This window comes from Ziziphus jujuba, chromosome 11 (genome assembly GCF_031755915.1).
Source record: "Ziziphus jujuba cultivar Dongzao chromosome 11, ASM3175591v1".
Lineage (NCBI taxonomy): Eukaryota > Viridiplantae > Streptophyta > Magnoliopsida > Rosales > Rhamnaceae > Ziziphus > Ziziphus jujuba.
Genome location: NC_083389.1, coordinates 13,900,205 through 13,917,404, shown reverse-complemented (window position 1 = coordinate 13,917,404; position 17,200 = coordinate 13,900,205).

Here is a 17,200-nt window from a genome sequence, read left to right as displayed (position 1 = left end):
CCCTTCAGCAAACATTTCTTGAATCAGCACCTGCAACTCATGTACCTAATTCATTAATGGCTTTGTATCTACCATTATGTAGTCCAAGAATTGACTTGTAATAAACTTTCCTAAACCCGCATTCTCAGTCTTATACTTCCGGTCCAGTGTTTCCCACAGCTTTTTAGCTGACTTAGTGCCACAGTACATACCATATAGAGCATCAAACAGGCCATTCAGAACATAATTCCAACATAAGTAATCTGAATTATTCCATGCATCCACCGCCATGATCTCCCTATCACTCTCTACATTACTGGGTGGCTTATCTTCAGTCAGGTACTTTGCAAGTCCCAGGGTGGTCAAGTAAAATAGCATATTCTGCTGCCACCTCTTGAAGTTTGCTCCATTAAACTTCTCAGGTTTCTCTACATGACTAGCAGAGGGGGGCATCTGAATCCCAGAAGTCTGAATGGGCACAGTCCTATTGTCTCCACTTGCCATTTCTGTAGCATCACAAAACAGAAATCATATAGTTGTTATTTTCTATTTCAACAAGCTAATTATAAGCAATTTCCAAAAGGAAAACACACAAAAATGTGATTTTTTGAATTTCTGTATATACCACAAAAATTACTATACACACCAAAAATACTGTTCATGGGTACTGCTCACCGCCACGTATCACTGCCATGTGCCCTGCCGACGTGGCATACAGCAACATCATCACTTTGCTGATGTGGCACCTTGACACGTCATCGCATGCTGACGTGCAATGCCACATCAGCATCTCGCTGACGTGGCAATGCCAAGTCATCATATTGCTGATGTGGCATTTGCCAACTCATCTCCTTGCTGACGTGAATTGTCTGACATGTGTCATCTGTATCAGATCGACATGTGGCGCAACTAGATGACGACATGTGGCAGTCACAGAGTCTGACACGTGTCACCTGATCAAGTTGACATGTGTCTCCACTCATCTTGCGACACGTTGTTTCACGCTTTGTCGACACGTGGCCTCGCCACTATGCGACACGTGGCATCCCCACGGTGCGCCACGTCGCCTTGCTACTGTACAACACTTGTCAACATTTCATCTAGACACGTGGCACCCTCTCATAGGGACATATGTCTAAGGCCATTTTGCATTTGGGCCTTGTCTCTTGGGCTGGGTCTGAATTGGGCCTGAATCTTGGGTTGAACAGTAGCCTATTCTAATCCTGGGCTAGCCTTTAAAATTAGGTTAAGCCCAATAAATTTAAAAATTGGCCCAATATTTCACAACCCAACCCAAACCCATTCTCTCTTCTTCTTCAACCTTCAACCGAGTCAGTTTCTGCCCGTTTTTCTGGTAAATGGGTCAAATGACCCGGTTGCATTTTTTCACCTCTTTTTCAATTTTCCAGTAACCAAAAAATTGCCAAAAAAATACCAAAAGGTTTAGAAATTCTTGGCCAATTCAATTTTGGGAAAAATTTGATTTTAAACAAAAATTTAATGATTGCCCACAAATTTATAAACCTCACGGGTTTGATAAATTTTTTTTTTTTTCCTTCTCACACCCAAATGAACAATTATAAGTAAAACATCAAAGATTAGAGATTGAATAAACTAACATTAACACGAAGCCCAAGCAACCATTCTCTTCACACTCATGGATAAAGAAAATAATTTTTTTTTTCTTTTTGAACCCACCCGTGAAGCACACATTGAAATACATAATAAAATATATATATATATATATATATGTAAACACAGTCTGTCTATGGTGCGGACGGTCCTCATGCGGACTACAGTATTGATGACGGTTTTTCATAGTATTGGTGACGGTTTTCTAAGAAACCGTCGTTAATACTATGAAAAACCGCCACTAATACTGCGGTCCTCATGCGGACCGTCCTCACCATAGAATTTCCGTATATAAACATATATATGCAGTATATACACAATAATCAATACCATAATAAATGATTAAATCTCCACATATATATACATATATAAAATTCGGTAAAATGTCTTAAGATTGTTGGGAAAAATTATCATGAATATATGTAAATACATGTGGACAATTTAATGCAAACTAAATAAAATAAAGTTAAATAAAGAATAATAATTAAAGCATTTTAGAACCTGTAGATCCTTGAATTGATCTGCTTTCTAAAAGATTGATCGAGGTCTGTGTGATACTACAGTGTTCTTAAAACGTTTTATGCCCATCGGTGCAGGAGTTTTGTGGCGAAGGTCTCCTAGGATACCACGGCTGCAAAAGCTTTCAGATTCAGTACCCCCGAAGCTTTTCTCTTTGAACTATCCATGTATTTTCACTTTACCACTGTCACTATCTTCTTTTTGGTTTTTCCATTAAACTCAAAACCCTTTTTTCTCTGTATTTTCTGAAAAGACTGCTAGAACATTGAAAAGAACGTGTGACACACTAACTCTCAACACACCAAAACTCTTTTCTTAAAACTCTCAACTTCCCATGTTTGAAAATATTTTTTTTTTATTTTATTCAAAAATATTGTTTTTTCCAAAAAGGTAGAGAAACAAAACCAAAACCCAAAAACCTTTTAAGGCCAAAATCATTCATATTTTGGTTTTTTGGCCCAAAAATCTAACAAGTTATGATCACAGAGCTCTGATCATAGATGGCTAACACCAAATGCTCAACTCTGCTGGTATTCACTGCCCTCTCGCCACTCTGAAGGTACTCAATTTGATTTCCACTGGCTCTGTTCGTTTTTCGAATTTTGTGGAGGAAGTGAAATTTTAGGTGGAATTTTAACGTTTGGACTCTGGATAACTTGCTTTTGGTTTAATTTTTGCTATGTTCGGATGTTTTTGAAGTGAAGAAAGAAAATTGTTGACAATATATTCTTTGGCTAATTCCATTGCTTGATTTACCTTAGCGTCTTGCAGTTAAAGTCACCCTTTTATTTTATTTTATTTTATTTTTTTGGGTGATAGTTGTTGGTATTTTTTTGTGTTTGGTTTTTTTTTTTTTTTTCAAATATTTGTTTTTGAACCTTAATCTCATGCTGATCGAAGGTTGTCAAGTTTCATCCTACTGTAATTGTTAGTGAAATCAAATTTTGGTAGTATTTTTTTTTTTTAATATATATATACATGCCTACTTTTGTTAGTGTGCATTTCAACATTTGGTCAGTTTTTTGTAACTTTGATGGATTCATACATTTGGGATTTTGTGGACATTATGTAACATGATCGTTTATATTTTTGCATTAGGAGTTGAATTGTTGCATCCAAGTAAAATAGTAGCTAGCATGCTGCACAACATAATACTATGACATAGTTTTCGATTCACCATGTGTTTTGTATCACTTCATCTATTTTGATAACCGTGAATATTATTTGGTTCTGCAGAATTTAATTTAATCTAATTGACGTTTGTTTACTGATATAAAACTACAGTTGTCAATTTGGCTATTTTGAAAGTTCACCTTGAATGTAAATATATATTAATGTGTAAAGGTTCACAGAGCAAGCAATGGATTTGGGTATGGTAGAAGAAGGGTAGGTCCATTAAACAGAATAAGATTATGAAGTTAATATGTGCCCCCTTTATGCAAACACTATCTTAAGATAGACGAAAAGAAGTTTTTTTCTAGTAGGCTTTTAACTTTATGGTCTCTTCTTTTGCTTTCTTTGCAGGTTCTATTTTCCTTCAAATTATTTACCTTAGTTCTATGATAATGGTTGGTGGTCTATGGTTTTTATTCCTCCAAAAATTAACATGGTTCTGGATAAGGAATCATTTTAATAACTGGTTACAACTTACACAGTGTCTACTTTCATCAATGTAATTTCTAAACAGAGTTTAGCCCCAAGCTAGTCATTTAAATCTGCGACGGCTATCCTTTCTTTTTTGGATTGATTTCAATCTTCCATTTTGAAGTCTCTGCTTGCTAGGCTATCATATAATTCTAGATTGCAAAAAAATATTTGCATATATGGTCAAATGGTCCTTGAAGTTTTCCTCAGAATAATTTTTCTTCAATCCTTTTTTTTAGCATGTGTTCTGATTTTCACGTTGCCAAGGTTTGTATGGTTGACAGCTCAAACAATGAAATTATTTGTGCAAGGTTATCAGTGTGACTGGCATATTGAAAATGTACATTTTCTTATGAAGCACCGTTTTGTCTTCTCAGCCCTTGTTGGTCTTCCACATGTTATTGCTTCCAATTATTTGTTTATTTTTAATTTTGCTTTGTAAAGAATTTAGTTTGGTAGAAATAAATACTGAGATTTTATGGAATAGAATGACAACTGGAAGAGTATCGACTTTTTCTGCAACCTGCCATTTAGGAAATTAACATCATCTTCTTTTCTTTATTTCTCCTTCACTAGGGGGCTTCTTACCCCTAAGCAACTCCTCTTGGTGGAATTTTTAATTTTGTGAGGACATATCTATTAGCCCCGTTCTGGTATAAAAAACCATGTAATCTCAATGAGTTATTCTCCATACTGGCATCAACTCTATGTGCCATTCTTAGAAGTAATGATGTGTGGTTAATGCTCTTATTTGTTTCAGATGAGGACATCGCATTTTGGGAGGAACATGACTCCAGCAGCTGCACAATTGGGAACAAACATGTTTCAGATGCGTAACATGACTCCAGCAGCTACACAATTGGGAACAAACATGTTTCAGATGCGTGATGTGCTGCTGCTGCTGCTGCGTGGATGTGTTAATCATTCACCAACTTCAAGATAAATTAGGTTTTACACACCAGAAGCACTGAAATTTTGGAAGAAATGTGCTGAATTAAATGCATCTCATCTCATCTTGCTAACCTGACTTGGTATAAATATATTTTTTCTCTACATCTGCTTGATAAAAAAGGTTATTCTGACGACTGGTCCTCGTGAATAACCATTGGAGGGGTAAAAAAAAAAAAAAAAAAAAAAAAAGGGTGTAAAATGGAAACTAGCTGAGCGTGGTTCATAAATCCACATTATTAATCTCAAGTGTTCTTCTGTTTACCTTTGGAAACACACATTACGAGTAATCCTACATTTTACAGTAGAAAAAACTTACACAATAAGCAAGGAAGCCAAACTATAAACATGAAAAACGAAAAAATAAAATAATAAAATAATATATGGAAAGAGAAGCCAGAGAAACAGAAGCCAATTACATGTTTTATGGAAAGGGAAGCCTGAGAAAGTAGCTTTCCTCACGGAGTAACCAATTGTTGGATGAAGATGCCCTTTGATCCTAATTCATCCTCTTTTCTTTTTTTTTTCTTTTTTTTTTGTTTGAAAGTACGTAGAAAATATTTTGTCAAACAAAAAGGAAATTCTTGGTTAAGAAAGATGAAGTAAACAGTCTTGCTTATTTTAAATGAAATGTTGCTGCTGCTGATGCTGTGAGAATCCTCTCCATCCAAAGCCTTCAAAATCCTCCCTCCTTTTCTGATGCCAATCAACTCTGTGAAATAGGAAACAGAACTAATTTCAATCAATAGAAGTTTTTGAATATATTATTAAGTATATGAAATTCTGTATAAATAATTACATTAAGCATAAGCTCATAGGAAGCCTCCTTTATGGGTTTGGAGGAGATGTTTTTATTTGTCTATGTCAAGTACTGTTGCATTTCTAGCACCTAAAATACAAAAGATCCCATAAACCCCAAAGTATCAAGTCCCACTTACAAATTTTGTGTAGGATCCATATGATAGGACAAATTTTATGGTTCGGAGCTTCCTAGTTTTGCATTTATCTATTCACTTTTTAAATTGAAATTAAATGGATAGATGCAAGTTACCTAAATCTGAGATGATTTTAAGTTTCATAATGAATTATTATGTTTTGCTTCTCTAAAGGAATGGTGTTTGCTGTTTTGCTTCTACTTCTTCTTCTAATTAATTACTAAATAATATTATGACATGGGACGGACAAGAAATGCAGAACAATGGTGCTTTCATGGAGGAAATGGGCCGGAATTTAGAGGAGAAATTGTTACTGGGTTTAGAAATGTGGATCCATATAGAACTGTCATTATGGACCACCAGATACGCGTTCACTTCCTTAGATATTTTTTTTATTATTAATACGGGGGAGGGGGATTTTCACTCCTGATGGAGGTTTGATACTTCATATCCTTAGATTGATTAGTTATTTTTAACTTTATGTGTTTTTTATTTTTTAAGGAAATTTTAATACTTTATTAAGGAATTTTATTTTATTACAATTTTTTAGTTTATGCAGCATCTATATTAAAAAAATTACATGTGACTGCCAGCTGGAAGTTAGAAAGAAAATTTTAGAAATTAAAAATATGAATATTGGAAATAAAAAATAAAAAAAGAGTTTTGGGACTTAAAATTATTTAAACATAAATGGGAAAAAAAATATAATTTTTTCAATTTAAAACTTTTATTTTATTATAGAGAAAACAATATACATATTTTGATTCTAATGGCTATTTTAATGATTATTTATAGCAAAAAAAAAAATTTATTATTTTGAAGAAAGATTAGACAAAAAATAACAAATAGCCCATAAAATATATATGAGATTGACAATTGATATGGCATGTCCTACTTTGTGAATTTTTCATAGGTTTCTAGCTCTTATCATATCAAGATTGTATACATATGGTAAATATGAAAATCAAATGAGGTTAATTCAGTGGAAAAGCCACTAACACTTATAATTGAAATGTTATAAGAGACATAGGATGAAAAGGAAAAATTATTGTATATACCATAATATTTATTCACAACCCTAACCATTAGAATTTTACAAACATGCATGCTAAACTAGAAACATAGAAAAGAAATTGGTTAATTGCACTTTAATATTTTGTAATTTGGAGAAGTTGCATTTTTGACTTTAAAATTTAAAACGTTCCAATTTAATCCTTTAAATGTCAATTATTTCATTTTTGTTCCAATTTAATCCTTTAAATGTCAATTATTTCATTTTTGCTCAATTGAATTTTTGACAAACAGCGGTAAGTGGTGTAAAGGTATTAAAAAACAATTTTTTTTGAAAACAAAGGATTTAAATTATAATAAATTGAAACTAGAGAGCCTAAATTTCAACAAATACTATTTTAATATAGGTTAAGTATAACTGTTAATCCCCATTAGCCAAAAAAATTAATATTGGACGAAATTGAAACAAATTGAAATTTAACGATCAAAATTGAAACATTTTAAATTTAAAGATTGAAAGTATAATTTTTCTAAACAGCAAAATATGAAAATATAATTAACCCAAAGTAATTCCGTCTTCATTACAATTCACCGACATGGGTATTCATCCATGGTTCTAAGCATGGCAAACTAATTTATGATATCCAATTAAAAAGCTTAATTTTTATTAATTACATTCATGCATGGAAGTCACATGCACTTACAAAGAAGAGAAAACTAACATAACGTATTCCGATTACTTATTTATATATAGCTACTTGTACAGTATTGTATAATTAAATAGCAAGTCAATATATATATATATACACATATAGAAATTCTAATCCATGATTTTAGATTAAAGTTGAAGTCCAATAATAGCTTGCATGTGTTAATTATTAATGAAAAGGAAAATAGATGCATATAAGCGCATGCTTTGTTTTTGGACTTCAATTTTGCCAGATGATTATGGATAAGAATCTCATTATCTAAATGCACAGAGAGGTTTGTTCTTTTGTACCAAGGTTTGATAAAGATTTTTGATAAATATCATTTGGCCATTGAATGAATGCATCTAACCAATTTTTCCATGTCAATTCACAATAACGAGATGTACCAATTAATTGCTAAGATAGTAATAAAAAATCTTTATCAAATATCTTGGTCAATGACCAATTCAATTACTAAGATAATAATAAATTTTTTTTATCAAATATCTTGGTCAATGACCAATTCAATTGCTAAGATAGTAATAACAAATCTTTATCAAATATATTGGTGAATGAAATATTCCCAAGATATATATATATATATATATATAAACTGTTGGAAGCTGCCTACTTTCGAGAGCCACCATCTACCCCGGTACTTTTCTCAACTCCCCCGGTACTTTTCTAGCCTTTTTTGCCTGCTTTTGAGCCTTCATCATTATCACTCCCACTGAGCCTGGGGTCTTCTTCGGGGGGATCCTTCCTGATAGCTTTATTGTCACTTTTAGATAATCTATAATTTAACCAACAAAACAATTCATGCACATGTTAGGCCGGATCTACTTAATATTTCCAAGTTCAATTAAAATTTTCAACTAATTAACGATAAAATTAATGATTCATGTATGTATTATATAGGAAAAGGGCTACTAATCAACAAAATCGATATATATTTGCAATATTCTTCATATATATATATATATATATATATTAACCGTTGGAAGCCGCTTACTTTCGAGAGCCACCATCTCCCTCGGTACTTTTCTGGCCCTTTTTTTTCCGCTTTGAGCCTCCACCACTATCACTCCCACTGAGCCTGGGGCCTTTTTTGGGGGGATCCTTCCTGATACCTTTATTGTCATTTTTAGATAATCTATAATTTAACCAACAAAACAATTCATGCACATGTTAGGCCGGATCTACTTAATATTTCCAAGTTCAATTAAAATCTTCAACTAATTAACGATATAATTAATGATTCATGTATGTATTATATAAGAAAAGGGCTACTAATCAACAAAATCGATATATATTCGCAATATTCTTTATATATATATATATATATTAGCCGCTGGAAGCCGCTTACTTTCGAGAGCCACCATCTCCCTCGGTACTTTTCTCAACTCCCCCGGTACTTTTCTGGCCTTTTTTTTCTGCTTTTGAGCCTCCACCACTATCACTCCCACTGAGCCTGGGGTCTTTTTTGGGGGGATCCTTCCTGATACCTTTATTGTCATTTTTAGATAATCTATAATTTAACCAACAAAACAATTCATGCACATGTTAGGCCGGATCTACTTAATATTTCCAAGTTCAATTAAAATCTTCAACTAATTAACTCTATAATCAATGATTCATGTTTGTATTATATAAGAAAAGGGCTAGTGTAACAGCCCAAACCACTCGTACGGAAAAGTATCATTTTCAATTGATGTGGGATTTCACTATCCTTTCCTCTTGAGGTCTTGGCTTTGATATTAACTGTAACAGTTCAGACCACCCGCATGTGAATATTGTCCGCTTTGGTTCCAGCCCGCACGGTTTTATCAAAACACATTCACAAGGGAAAGGTATCCACACGTTTATAAGCCATGCTTCGTTCTCCTTTCCAACCGATATAGAACTTCACAGCTAATAATCAACAAAATCTATATATATTTGCAATATTCTTTATGAAGAAAAATCCATAGCTAGATAAAAATTAAGTTAGACTTAGATGCCCAAAAATGCCGGTATCCAATTAATTACATATATAGAATTGATGGGATATATTACTATAAATTATATCTAATTAGAAGTTAATAACCTATATATATATACACATATAAGAATTAATCTTTTAATTACTGTCTTTCTCAATTTATCCTAAAAGATATGATGATTTAGATAATAAAAATAGGATTCACATTGGTTAGTTCATTTAGTTTTATATGATAATCTTTCAACTTATTTTTTTATACGAAAAACCTAATTAAATATAAATGAGAAAATATGAGTCACATTTTATTACCCACCTCACATGTCTCCCAAAATAAGCTAAAAAATAGCTTTTAAGATATTATAATTATATATATATATATATGTATATAACATTTTTTATAAAATGCATACATATGTATAATATCAAACATATTCGTGTCAAATTATATGTAATTCGCTACATGATTGCATTAAAAAACATATCAGATTATATATAATCAGATATACACGTGTTTCATACCATACAGATGCATGCATTTTTAACAAAATTTTATAGGATAAAAGGTGGAAATGTATTAGCTTGCATGCATTTTTACCAAAATCCTATAAAATAAAAGGTGGAAAAATATTGATATATTAAACATAAAATATTAATTGGACAAGTGACAATTCTTAATAATTGTCATATATATATATATATATAAGTGTCAAGGAAAAGATGGGGGAACATATGAAAGCTATTTGTATATGTGTATATATATATATGTGTGTGTGTGTGTGTGTGTGTGTGTGTAGAGCTTATATAGAGCTACTTACATCATCGTTGTTCTCTTGCCCAGTTGATGCTCTCCAAGTTTTTCGGAATATTTCACTTCTCTGGCTTCGTTGGTGCTCTTAGCGAGCATGAAAGAAGAAATATATAAAGAGAGAGTTACCGCGTGGAATCTGAAACTAATAATAATTAATGCGAATTGGACTTTGTCTGTTGCTTTAATTATTTCTTACTTTTTAATTACTAGACGTACATGTGTGTTGTCCTTTTTGTCTCAAGTCTAGCTATATAAAATGATGCTTACCCATTCTCATTTTATAATATCAGTTTCATTAGGTGTGATATATATATATATATATATATACATGTATGTGTATATAAATTTATTTTGTTGGATTGTCTTTATGAATTATTTTTTATTATTAATTTGGAATATATGAAGTAAAAAGTTTGATATATGAATATTGTTATTTGCCACAGAGTGCCATCTTAAATTTTTTGTATTTTAAATTTTTTTAAATCAAAATGACATTTTGAACATTTCTTATTTTGTCACCTTTTTTTCTTTTTTTTCTTTTTTATTTTTTTATTTTCCATATGTTTTGGTTGATCACTCCCTATTATAAAACTGGAACTTTTTTCTTTTACCTTAAATTGTATATTTCTTTATGTAATTTTATAGATTTGCTATGTATTTATTATAAATGCCAAAATACATTTGTCGAAGCATTTAAATTATTAAAATAATATATTTTATCTGTAAAAAAAAAATAATAAAGCAAAAATATTTAACTACTTTGTTTAGTTGATATTCTAATTAATTGAAATATAATATAGCGAATGATGTTGCATTTTTTTTATAATTTTATATATCTTTATGTTTTAAACCAATGAACCGTGGAATGATATTATATAATGGTGCTCTAGAAAAATTTCCTGGTTTGAAACTGATACTGAGGTCAATATTATCACTAATGAGCAACTGATATGTTAATTAGTTTTAGTGAACGTTTTACATTTTAAAACTAAAATGCTATATAGAACATTGAATTTCCCAAAATCTACGTGCTAGTGATAAATCGCAACAAATGTTATTTGTTTTAGTTATACATCAATAAATATTTTACCACACATCAGTTACGTCGAAATAATATGGATTCAAACTTGGCTGAGTTAGACATCATATTATTTTTATGGGTTATCACCCAATCAATTAGGCCAAGATCTAACAAAAAATTTTAAAGAGAAAACTAATTGACATAGTTGTGGGAAAATTGAAAGGTGGGACATTGCTACCCAAATAGATACTCGAATGGAGCTCATAAAGGTATCATGTAACTTTTCCATGCCACTCATAAAGGTATCATGTAACTTTTCCAACTTTTAATTAATATATATATATATATGTATACTGAAGTTCTTTCTTATGCAGATCCTTGAGTAAAAGTTAAAACCCATGAAGATCCCATTAGCACTAATAAGATGAACAAATTATAATGGCCATGTGAGTCAAACGGCTTGTCAAAGAAATCCATTACTGCTAAATGCTCTAATAGAATGTTCTTAAACTTTAGCTTTTAGTTACAAATCTTGTATAGGAGAATTTCATATAAATATATATATAGTTTTAATCTATTAGAAGTTAAAAATATAGTCAAATTAGTTTACAAATTGGTTATTTATATTCTATCTTAACTTGTTTGCTTTGTATTTAAATCTTTACTTAATAAATATTGAATATAAAAATTATTTTCTATATAAATCTTGATTAATTAATGATTTGTGCATATATATTTTTTATAAAAAATAATAATAATTGATACTATATTTTTTTATATTTTTTTCTTTTAAAAAAAAATATATTGATAAGGATTATTTTGGTAAGTTATGTTATCTAGCCAACTCTGTTACAATATGCCAAGTCTCCAAAGTTGACATGCAGAGCTATTGAAGAGTTTTATTAAAAATTTTATCTATATTTTTATTGTGGGAATAAGAATATAACAATTTACAAAGCTATTAAAGTTCTAAAAACCCCTCCATAACAGATTCTTTAAGGTCATTATCATATCAAATATCTCTATTTATATATTTACTTCAAAACAACTAATATTTATGTTGATTAATTCTTGTCATGTACCCCAAATTTATTAGAATATAAAAAAGTAGTATAACTCACAGTAATCTTAAATTTTGGTTCCCATCGTATAATAACTAATGTATGTCTGTTATCCAATGTGTAGTACACATAACAAAAGAAAAAAAGTCTATTGTATTATGCTTATTATTTTTTTTATTTTAGGAATATTATACAAATAAGTCAAATAAGTTACTCAGTTGTTAGATACAATTGCGACAACATGTTGGTTGTTAATGCTCGTCGAGAGAAATTAAAAAAAAAAAAGAAAAAAAAGAAAAAATGCTGGTTGATCAATATTAATTTGTATATGTCTTTCACATAGGTATAATTCGTTTGTTTGAAGACTGAGCAAGTATAGTTGACTTTGAAGACCAGGATCGTGATTCAATAGCCGCCAGAGCAGGCCCCGACTATCCTTAGGTCAAAAAAAAAAAAGACTATACTTAGGTCGGGCCCTAAAATTAATAAGTATATGTAATATATATATATATATATAGTTTATTTATAGTACCAATATTTGTTTGGATGTTTTTATTATCCGGACTTCGAAACGAATATTAATTTTATATATTCATATTATATTAAATAATTTTTAAAATAATATATATATATATTTTTTGTCCTCAAAAGTTTAGATTTCATTTAAACGTCTAAAAAGGTAAATATTAATATTTTTTTAAAAAATAATCATTTTTTTAGTTTTTTCCTATTCCTAGTTAATAATTAATATCTTTAAATTCTTTATAATTATCCAAATACATCAACAACCATAATTTTCTTATTGTTCCATGCATGAAGGCCATATTTTGGTGGTTAAATGATTTTATCTTGCACATATTACATAATTTTCTCTCACCCTTTTAATATCTTTCAATTTAAGGGCCCAACACCTTTTAAATCTCACAACCAGCCTACCAATGGCTGCTGTATACATAATATATTTTAAAATTTTGGTTGCCTAGGAAAAAAAAAAAAAAAGTTAGTTTTAAGGTCCAGTTTAAGAAGTGTCAAAGTTGAGAGGGAAAATGATTTTCAGGATTTAGTTCTCTGAGAATTAATTTTTCTCTTGATTTATTTGATAAGTAATAGAAAAGTTGGAATTCGTAATTAAATTTAATATTGTATAATAAATTAAGGATAAATATGTATTTTAAAAAAATTTCGAAACTATTTTCTTTAAGATTCTCAAAATGACATCTACATATGTGGGAACAACTTTTCCACATATTTTCCTACATAAGTGGAAATCTAATTATTTGGATCCACAAAATAAAATTATGACTTTTCTAAAAAAATTAGATTCTCACTAACTTTATTTTTATCCAAACATGTATGCCGTAAGGGGAAGGGCTCAATTATTTCCACATGGCCAACAATGAATGTTCCGAGCTTGTCACATATTAATAAATGATTGATTGAAAAAGAAAAAAGAAAAAAAAAAGAAAAGAAAAAGAAAGAAACATAACATTGGGGAACATATATAGATACATTCCTTTCTTAACTTGGGTCCAATATCTTATCACTCAACTTCTTTTTTTGGGTAAATATCACTGAGCTTCATGAATGCATGTTCATGATGCCTTTAAATTCCTTCTTCTTCTTCCTCCTTTTATTCTTCTTCTTATTATTATTACATTGTATGTGCATGATTACTTCAATATTATCAAGTTGCCGAGAAAAACAAACACGTACTTGAAAAATAAAAATAGAAAAAATTATAAACTAGTTACTGTAATTGTCAATTAATTAGGTGGGTGATTAAATTAGATAAAATGGTAGTTGAAGAAGAGACGAAAGTAAACAAATCTGTATATTCAATGCACTAGTTTATTAGCAGCCAGCCAAAGTAGACTCCATCAATTAGGGGCGGAGTCAAGATTTCTAGGTTGTGGGGGCAAAGCTTTAAATTTTTTATTTTTTATTTTTCATCAATATTATTAAACTAATTAAAAAAATATCATCATATGATATTAATATTTTATGTGAAACAATATATATAATTTTTACATAAAATTAATTGCATTTTAGTATCTTGTACTTTAGTATAATTGCACATTGAATATTTAAATTTGAAATGTTTCATATTGGATCCTGAATTTATAATTTATTTTATATTAGGCCCTCAATTATCAAATTGACTAATAAAAAATTTATATTGAGAAAATTAATTAGTTTTTTCAATTGAATACCAATATGAGGGAAAAAAAAATTTGATCAATGATAAAACTACTAAATTTTTAAACCTTTTGTTAGTTAGTCTGGAAATTGAAATATGAAATAAATTATAAATTGAGGATCTAATATGAAACATTTTAAATTTAAAAGCCAAATTTACAAAATGATCAAAGTATGGGATACTAAAGTGTAATTAACCCTTTTGTATAATAACAATGCTAGCTTTACCAAAATGTTGATCAAATTTTTTTACTAAATGATGTAGTAGATGATATGATAATATTTAATTATTTTTTTAATTCATTTATTAATTTAAAAATTTACTTTTTCATGTTTAAATTATATAACTATGTTAATTAATAATATTTTAATAAGTATTATTTAATAAATAATTTTGATAAACATTTTAATATATGTCGCATTACTGAGCATAAGTTTTTTTCTTTTTTAAAAAATATATATTACAAAAAAACGTATAAATCATTGTACTTACACGTAAAACGCTATATATATATATATATATCATATTGACGTCTAGGTCTTTACAGTAATTTAGAGCATAAAAACTTGCCATAAATATTTTATTTCTCTTTTCAAAGATTATGGTTATAAAATTAATATGAACTTTTTCTAACATTGTGGAATCGAAAATCGTACTGATAAGATTAGATAGTAAAAAGAGAAGGTACATTAACAGAATATAATCAAAGTTCATTTGAAACGTACTTGTAATAATAAAGCAATCCAAAATTTTAAGTTTTAAATAATTTCTGTGTTAGATATATACATGTTGAAATTTTTCAAAGGATGAATGATTTATAAAAGCACATACCACAATTTATTTATCATTTTTTTAATTAAGAACACAATTTACTTCTCATTTGTACATATAAAAAAATTATAGAAATTTTTTAAAACTCTACTCATCTTTACTCATTTTGGATATAAATGTATTTTTTATTTTGTCATTTTGTAGAGTGTAATGAAGAGATAAAAGAGATATTTCTTTTAGGTTTAGTTTGTAAAATGTAAAAGTTGAGAAGCAAATTGATTTCTGGATTTAGTTCCTACGATTTAGTTTTCTGAAAATTAATTTTTTTTTTGATATGTCTAGTGAGTAATAAGAAAATTAGATCTTATAAGTAATTAAATTTAATATTATATAATAAATTAAGGACAATATGTATTTTAAAAAAATATAAAATTATTTTGTCTAAGATTTTCAAAATGACATATTTTATAGATGAAACAACTTTTTCATATATTTTTCTATATTAATGAAAATCTAATTTTCCAAATCCATATTTTTCCACCTTACAATAAATATTTAAAAAAAAATATATCACTTTTTGAAAAAAAATTAGATTTCTATTAATTTTACTGTTATCCAAAATGCGGTTAAGATAAGTTTGTTTTCACTGTAATTGTATATAATAAAAAAAAAAAAAAAAAAAAAAGGAAAATGCTAGGGATCATTATTTTAAAAGGCAAGAGTATAAGTCAAGGCGTCTATTTCTTCACGAGGAGAGGCATTAGCTTGGATGTACGTCTTTTCCAGGGAATTTGAATTTAATACGATAATATATTAAAATTTATTAAAAAGTAACTATAAATATGATATTAAATAATATTTGTTAATATCAATGTGTTTTCCTTCACTAAACAAAAATTACCGTGGGTGTGTAAATTTAACTCTAGTTAACTTAACTTTGTCGAATGGCAAAAGATATGGACAAATGTAAGGTCAAAATTAAGTTCTAGAAAAATCTACCCCTTGATGGTGTGAAAGCCATCCCGTCTGGTGCATTAAAAATAATAATAATACTAATAATAATAATAATAAATAAATATATATATAAAAATCAGGTGTTGAAAGTTTATATTGAAAAAACAAGTTCTCTCCTCCGTTGCTTGTACTTTGCTGAGACCTTCCTCCGTTTGAAGTGTATATGTGTACTAATGTGCTAATTTCTTCTTGCTTTGAGTGGTGTTGTCCAAATATATTTGTGTTTTGTTGCTATTTATTTCCACATTACTATGAATTTATTAGAACTCAATAAACATGTCAACTATGTTTTATAAAATCTCATATCTATAGTTTATCATAATCATATGCATTTCTTAAGATCTAATTCAACTATCACTTCCCAGTCTCAAATCAAATCATGAATTATACAATTGATGGCCAAACAATCACAAACATTAGGGGCATAATAAAACACCTAACATAAATATGCAATAAAACATCAATTCATTGAAATTAGAAAGTAATTCAAGTAATTATAATCTGGCTACATCATAGCCTTAGAAAAGAAATTTAGAATTTAGAACATCATGAAATTAAATAAAATTCTAAACATATTATATGGTATTGAGAAAGAAGGATAAGAAACTAGAGAATTTGAAGAACAATGATCAAATTCCATTTTCGGATTTCATCTTTTCTCCATTCCATGTCTCCTTGCACATTTTCCTGGGTTTCCCGCCATCCCAAAAGTCCCTTCCAATAATTTACAAATCTCTGTTTATAATCCTCTTTGGTTTGGCTTTGGTTTCCTAATTTTTAATGGTCAAATTTGTTATCGTAAATCTAATATGCCCAATAACTAATTCAACCCAAATTAAAGTGGCGAGTAGACCCAAACTACTTTAATTAGGCCCATAAATGGGGACTGGAATGGTTGACACAAAGTCATAATAGGGGTTAACCCATTTGTTTTGTATCAGGCTGGTCCATTTAGGAGTGTCTGATAGCTAATGATTAAAAACAAATGAT